Here is a 7,855-nt window from a genome sequence, read left to right as displayed (position 1 = left end):
TTTTGAGGGTTGTTAATGATAATTAAGATAATAAGCGGTTAGTTATAAAATAAATAAATATAAGAACCAAAATAACTCTTTGCCCTTTGACTTTGACTGTCATTTGATTTTTTCTTAACACTGTTAGTTAGTTTAGACTGTTGTAGACACCGAGTCGGAGGACCTGTGACGAAAACCCATAACAAGACGGTTGAAGCGGTTGATTCCGATAATTTAAACAGTAAAAATCACGAAAGGGTCCGTAAGGGTTGCGTGTCGTCAAGTGCACGGCTCGCGAGTGCTCAGCGGCATTGGACGAGCGCCCAGCGGCAGCTGGACGCGGACGCCCAACAACGTTGGGCGAACGCCCAACGTCTGTTGGGCGAACGCCCAACGTCCGTTGGGCGCGCGCCCAACAGAAGTTGGGCGTTCGCCCAACCTGTTTTGGGCGTCGCCCAACTCTCGTCGGGCGACGCCCAAAAATTTTGGGGATCCGTGCCTATAAAAGGCACGGATCCCCATGCATTGAAAAGGAGATGATTTTTGGGAGCTTCTCACTCTAGACATTTTTAGAGAGAGAAAGTTAATTTTTTTGGGAGAAAACACTTTTTTTTCTAAAAAAATCCAAATTTCCTAAAAGTTAAATATTTTACCAAAACACCAAAAACACCGAAAAATCATAATTCGTGGAATCAACCGACTTCAGCTGTCAATACCGATCTTGAGGTATTATCCGAGGACTAGAATCGTTTTATTTTATTTATTTTCTTCATTTATTTATTTTTAGGATGTAGTTTTATTTATTTAGTTATTTATTTATCACATTTATTTATTTTCCCGTATTTATTTAAAATTCCGTCACGCATTAAATAAACGTTTGGTTTTGTTTTAAAATAAAAAACCTCGTCTTAAGTCCCAATACGAACCGTGATCCCGTTTGAGGGTAGTTCAGGATTAAAACGTTGTATATATATAAATTTTAGAAAAATCCTTTTTAATTAACGTTTTAAAATAAAACATCGTTTAGGGAGGTTCCGTTGTAGACTATGACCCGATTTGGGGTAGTTCGGAGGCCCAAAATGATAGAATAGAGTAGATTTAAAGCCTTCTAATGAATCTAGAAAGTATAAGGATTGCTGTTGATATTCTGCCATTTCTGTCACTAACAGCAGATTAGCGACGGATTTTCCGTCGGTAATCTGCTGGAATCCGAAAATTCCCCTTTTAACCCCCTTTTCTCAACTTTTTGATATTTATACTTGTATACATATGTATTTAATTATGTAATATATTTATAAAAATTATTTTTGAGTCCTATAACTATTAATTACGTATTATGTATCTATATATTTCATATTTGGAACTTAATTCATTTTGATTTGGTTTTGTAAAGTACTATATTTGTATATATATATATAGTTTTTGGCTCATTCAAGCTATATTAGTCATTATTTAGGATGGAAGTTATTTTCTATATATTTATTACTTAAAACTAGTTTGAACCAAATGTTATTCTTCACATTTATGAACTTTGTTCATTGTTTTACATGTTTTGAATTAGAATAAGAATGCATTATATTTAGTATTTTTCATTTTCTTTATTATATCATATAGTATCTTTTACTCGTTTTCATCTATAGATATATCCTTATTTTTAGATAAAAATATATATATATATATGTATTTTCACTTTATTTTTGTATATATGTGTATATTTCAAATGTGTTTGGTTGGATGAATTTGGCCTTGATTTGTTAATTGTTGTGATTATGAAGGTTAAAGAGAGTGAAAATGGGAAAAATGAGCCACAAAAGGATTTCAATTCAATTGTGTAAATTAAAGGCATTTGGAGACTTTCAAAATGTAAATAAGAGTTTTTTTTATTTCTTTTTGGTTCCAAGTGGTTTTCTAAAATGTCACGTTTTGAAACCTTAATTCGTTCCAACGACGGATTAAGCGAACCTTGTAATTAAAACCGTTTTCATTGTAAATAATAGAGTTTTAAATCGTTTTCCTAACTAAACAGTTTTGTACAAAATTAATGGACTTGTATGCTTAATCACGTTTTCTTGTTAAAACTTCTCATTTTTCAACGTTTTCAAACACTCGAGTCGTTCCAACGGCGATTCAAGTGAACATCATATAAACTAACGGGGTTTTGAAACGTACCTAAGTCGTTCCAACGGCGATTAAGGTACGAATCATGTAAATAAATTCGTTTTTTGGAGTGAGATTAGCGTAGATGTAATATATGATATAAAGCATAACTCACACTGTAAATAAATCAATTCTTTCTTCTATCCCCCTCTCTCTCCTATACGCTTTAAATTCATGCAAAATGGGTGATTCTTTAATAAAATAGCTTTCAATAACATGCTCAAAATGGTTTTCAAAGCGAGAAAGAAAAGGTTTCAAATGAATTTTAAACTTAAAGAAATATACGATTAGTCTGTTATCGCCTAACATGCTAAGTAGGAGGCCGGTGGTTCATAACCGGGCGATGTCGGGGTGCCTAGTAGCCTTTCTCCAGAAAGGAGCTAGCCTTCTCGGCTCGTACATAAGTTTCCCGAACCCTCACCGGTATCCCGCAAGGGATCGGTGTTCATTTTCCCATTCGTGGGTGGCGACTCTTCCATACTCCAGGCTCCGATCCTATCGAGCAGCTTGATTCCGCGATTGGTTGCTTTCGGCGCCAATCACAGCATCTGTCGTCAACGGTGTCCATCCCCCGGTCCGCCCGGGCGAGGCCGTGGCACCTACAACTGTGTTTGCTAATAGAATCAACCACAAGGTATATGTTTGTCAACTTTTAAACCACATAATTTATGTTTGAAAATGGGTTAAACCACATGGTTTATTTTTGTATTTTTCTCTTTTATTTTCTTTACTTTAATCACCAAATTTCCTTTAAGTTTGATTAGTTTTGATAATTTAACATTTTGGAACCTTCTTTGTATTAGATTAGGTTTTATGTATTTGAGCTTGATGTAATATCTTACTCTATTCACATTCTCAAATCAAAGTGTTATTTAGTAGTACTTCGAACTTTGATGATCGGATGAAGGAGAAGGTTAAAGGTATGTGGGATGAAAAGGATGAACAAATGGAGCTCTATTTCCTCCAACAAGCAACATAACCATTAGCACCTCATCGAAAAAATTATTTAAATCGTGATCGTGAAGATGGTGCAAAAACTACTTTTTGTCCAAATTAGTATATCTAGAGCACGTGTTTTGCAGAAGGTTACGGATGAGGAGATATTCATTCCAATATACATTTGATGACTTGGGGAATCACACAGGATATTTCCAACAAAAGGTTGATGCTCTAAAAAGGAAGGAATTGTCTCCACTTCAAAAATGCAATGCAGATATTCGCATACTTGTGTATGGATCTCCCACTATTGTTGTTAATGAATACATCAAAATTGGTGAGTGCACGACTTTAGAATGTGTGAAAAAAAATTATGTGCTATTATCGAGGTGTATAGAGAAATTTATATAAGGAGCTTACTGATGCTAATGTCCAACAATTGCTTTAAATGCACGAGGAAAGCCATGGGTTTCTTGGGATGCTTGGACGCCTTGATTGTATGCATTGGCTTTGGAAGAATTGTTCATTTGAATGGAAAGGAAAATACATTCGAGGAGATTATGAGCATTCGACAATCATGCTTTAACCACTCTCTTTAGTGGATCTTTGGATATCACGTGGATTATTTTTTTTATGTTGCTGACGACCTTTATGTGTTGAGCAAATCAAATTCGTTCCAAGAAAATTTACAAGGAACAACTCTAGAAGTTGAATTCACTATCAACCCACACTATATACAACTTGGGATACTACCTAACAAATGATGTATATGAATGAGCTATATTTGTCAAAATATTTCCATATGCCCAATGCCCTCAATGAATCTATTTTAAATAAAGGCATGGCAGTGCAAGAAAAGACGTTGAATGAGTTTTTAGGTTCAAGCCTGTTTTTAGGATAGTTCATGGACCACCATGAATTTGGCATAAAAGTGTACTCCATGATATTATGGAAGCTTGCGTGATATTACATAACGTTATTATTGAAGATGAGCAACACACATACACGAGAAATTTTCCTGACGAAGTATTTGAACCAAGAGTTATTAAAGACCTTCAACATGGACATGTTCCAGAATTTGTGGATTTTCTCACAAGGGATATGAGCATCCGTGATAGAGAAAAGCATAATAAACTCAAATCAGATCTGGTGGAGCACATTTGAACAAGTTGCGGAGTCATTGACCTTACTGATTGATCATCATCAAATATCATGTTTATTTTTCATATTTAATCTCGTTCTTTTAATTATGCATGTTAGGCTTTAAATTTATGACATTATGTTTTATCGTTCTTTTTGCAATATGTATGTTTTCTTATATATATTCTCGATGAAAATTTGGACAAAAATGTATACTTGTGAATTTTTTTCTTACCTTGGATATATTAATTTATCATATTTTTTTAAGTTCTAAATATGTAAAGAAATCTTGTTTTCATTAATTTTTACCAAGTAAAAATATTTATCAAATTCTCTCAAAAATTATGGATCAAATTATTAATATTTATTCAATTAATAATAAATATTAATTGATAATGTTTATTCAATTAATAATTATTATTTAATCAATTATTTTATTAATGCAAAACTTTAGTTGAGTAAATATAAAGAATATACGATGTTATATGACACATGGGACTCATCTAAAATAGGGATGTTTGTTGCTAACCACTACAAAGCATTGTGGCTAGAAAAGCCGAGGTGACATTTCTAGTCACCCAAATTATTAGAGTTACTCTAATGCGCGCGCATATGTTAGATTCAAGTATACAGGCATTAATTTTCTCCTTTAATAAACTGATCATTGAGTTTTTTTTTCTCTTTAGACGAATTTTTTTAAAATCTCTAATCAGAGGCAATTCTTATGTATTATAGCTAGAGATGAGAATGAGAATATGTTCCCTCTAACAATAGTTTGTATTGACATTGAATGTACAGCTTCTTGGAGTTACTGGTAGATTTTGGTATTCCAATTGAAACCAGATGGGTGTTTATTTCTGACCAACAAAATGTAACAATTACTTATATTTAATTTGGTATTTTTATTCTTGTTCATATTAATACTTCATGTTAATATGTTCAGGATTGATAGGGGTTGGTTAAGGCAATGAATGTAATTATGTCAGGTGTGGAGCACATGTTTTGTTTGAGACATATGTATGATAACATGAAGTTGTTGTTTAAAGAGTCTAAATACAAAAATGTGTTACGGATTGCAGTAAAAGCTGGGATAGAAATGTTATGGAAATTCCATATGAATGCAATGAAAGAGCTTGATGAGACAACATACAACTAGACAATGAAGCATGATCCAAAAACTTAGGCCATGTGTTTCTTCTCAACTCACACAAAGTCAGATGCCCTTCAAAACAACATATATGAGTCATTTAATGCTTACATTAAAACTACTAGAAATTTGCCTGTACTTGGTATGTATGAGTGGATTGGGAAAAGATTGATGAAAAGATTTCATATTAAGTTTGAGGGGATGAAAAAGTATAAAAGGGAGATTTGCCCTGCTTATCAAGATCAACTAGAGTTATTGAAAGTTGATGTATGAACTATTTTTGCACTGCATCTGGCAGGTCTAAATACTCTTTAGATTGTTATGATAAAACAACTCTTGTATATTTGGTAGCTAGGACTTGTACTTGTAGACTTTGGAAAATTACTAACATTCCATGCAATAATGCAATATTTGCCATTTATACAAAAAAAGAAAAACCAAAGGACTATATGGATAAAGTATTTTCCAAATCTGTGTTTTTATCAATATACATACATATTGTTAATCCTATTCCAAGTCATGGAGAGTGGGATAGGATTGGATTACTGGATATACACCCATGAGTTGTGGAGAAACCATATGGTCGACCCTAAAAGAAAAGGGACATGCAATCTGATGAGCCAAAGAACCCATTTAAAGTTACAAGAGCTAGTGGAAAAATTACATATAGAAGATGCAAAATGGAAGGTCACTTTTCAAGAGGTTGCAAGGCTGCCATTATTGGTGAGACTGCATGACAAAATGAGAAAGGAGAAAAACATAGATTAGGTAACACCTATGAGGTTAGTGGTACTGCAAATTCGCTAGTCATGTTGAATTGGTATTTACGATATTGCAATTTGTTATTTTTGTGCTTGACTTGGTTCTATATTTCTCACTAGATTTCTCCACCAAGAAAGAGGGACATACCTAAGAAAAACCAGACTCTAGCATCAACTACTCAACCTTCTCCTTCAACAACATCAACTACTCGGCCTCCTCCTGCAACAACATTATATTCTCAGCCTCCTCCTGCAACAACATCATATTCTCAACCACAGCAAAGTTAAGCTGAAAATGCAAGTCGGTCAAAAAATTCAACTGTTGGAGTATGTCTTATTCCCGAGACATTATATTTGACGGAACTATTAACTTTAAGGCAATAATATGTTAATTCATCTTACTTATGCAAAATGATTAATAGAGTATCCAAGGTTAGTGATCTGCTCATGCTTGTCAGGTTGAGAACCCGATCAAGTGAAGTCGTGAGGCAAAAGATACTAATCTAAAATATCCATAGTTTGTTATTATCATGGTAATGATAACTAACTAAAGACTAGCATGTGCCCTTGATTGTGATGGAGTTTCACCGATTGCAAAATCAAGGACATTAGGGTTTATAAAATAGTAAACTCTAGATGATCCACTATGAGATCACCACATGGTTAGAAAAGTTATAGGTTATTCTCATGTAACACTTTGAGTTGAATCCTTAGACTAATGTTTATTGTAGGGCCTAGATGGCTTGCAGTTCACTTTGATTAACACTTAACGGGCCTATAATAAGGTGCCAAGTATGGGTTTAGTCAAGTGTGTTATGTGTCATGCTTAGAAACTACTAGTGAAGCAAGGGATTTTTGAATCTCATATCGAGATAAGATATTGTCATCCACTTGACTAGTGAGATTGAGAAGCGTTTGACCACACTCGAATGAGTTCATTAGAGATCAAGAAATGTTCAAGCAATGAATGAGGATGACTTACCCATGCCTCGTGTTGGACTTGATATTGCATAGCAATGGATTACTTGAGAAGTTAACATTAGGTTCTCAAAAGTTACACACGAGATTAATATTTGAGCTGGATAATCATAAAGGCCAACTAAAGCCTATTTATGACTGGTAAGAGGAACGAGAGGTTCGATTTAGCCACCATCTCTATATATGCCTATCAGGATCGCTCGAGGAAGAGACTAGATGGAATAAAAGGTTCCTCATAATGCTTTAGGATGTATGTAAACAATTACATAAATATAAGAACATTAATCAATGTTATATGGGCTTAGATGAACAAATGGAATTCAATTGGATTGAAATCAAGTTCAGTCTGGCCCAAGTAAATAAACAAGAGGGGAAAATTGTATGAATGGTAATTTTATTTTAATTAGATTAAATTGAAAATGTAAATTCAAATAAATAAATATATATCAGATAATATATGTATATAAAGTTTATTCAATTTAATAAAGTGATTAATTAGGAAAAAACTAGATTTATTTTATTTTCTAATTAATTAATTCTTCTAGTAAATATATAAGATTAAGTTAGACTAAACCTAAAAGAAGTGTGTGTCTACATATTATTAAAAGACATAACACTAAGAAAGTGAGAAGAAAAGGAGTTGACACCCCCTCCTTTTGTGATTCGGCCAACACGGGTTTGAGTTTGAGAAAATTTATTCTGGTGATTGCAAATTGTCTCTAGTCCTCGTTACGCGGGTATGATCATAAAGGGAGGT

Source organism: Euphorbia lathyris, chromosome 3 (assembly GCF_963576675.1).
Source record: "Euphorbia lathyris chromosome 3, ddEupLath1.1, whole genome shotgun sequence".
In the NCBI taxonomy this organism is placed as follows: Eukaryota; Viridiplantae; Streptophyta; class Magnoliopsida; order Malpighiales; family Euphorbiaceae; genus Euphorbia; species Euphorbia lathyris.
The sequence above is the reverse complement of the archived record's forward strand: the minus strand, read 5'-3'. Positions refer to the sequence as shown.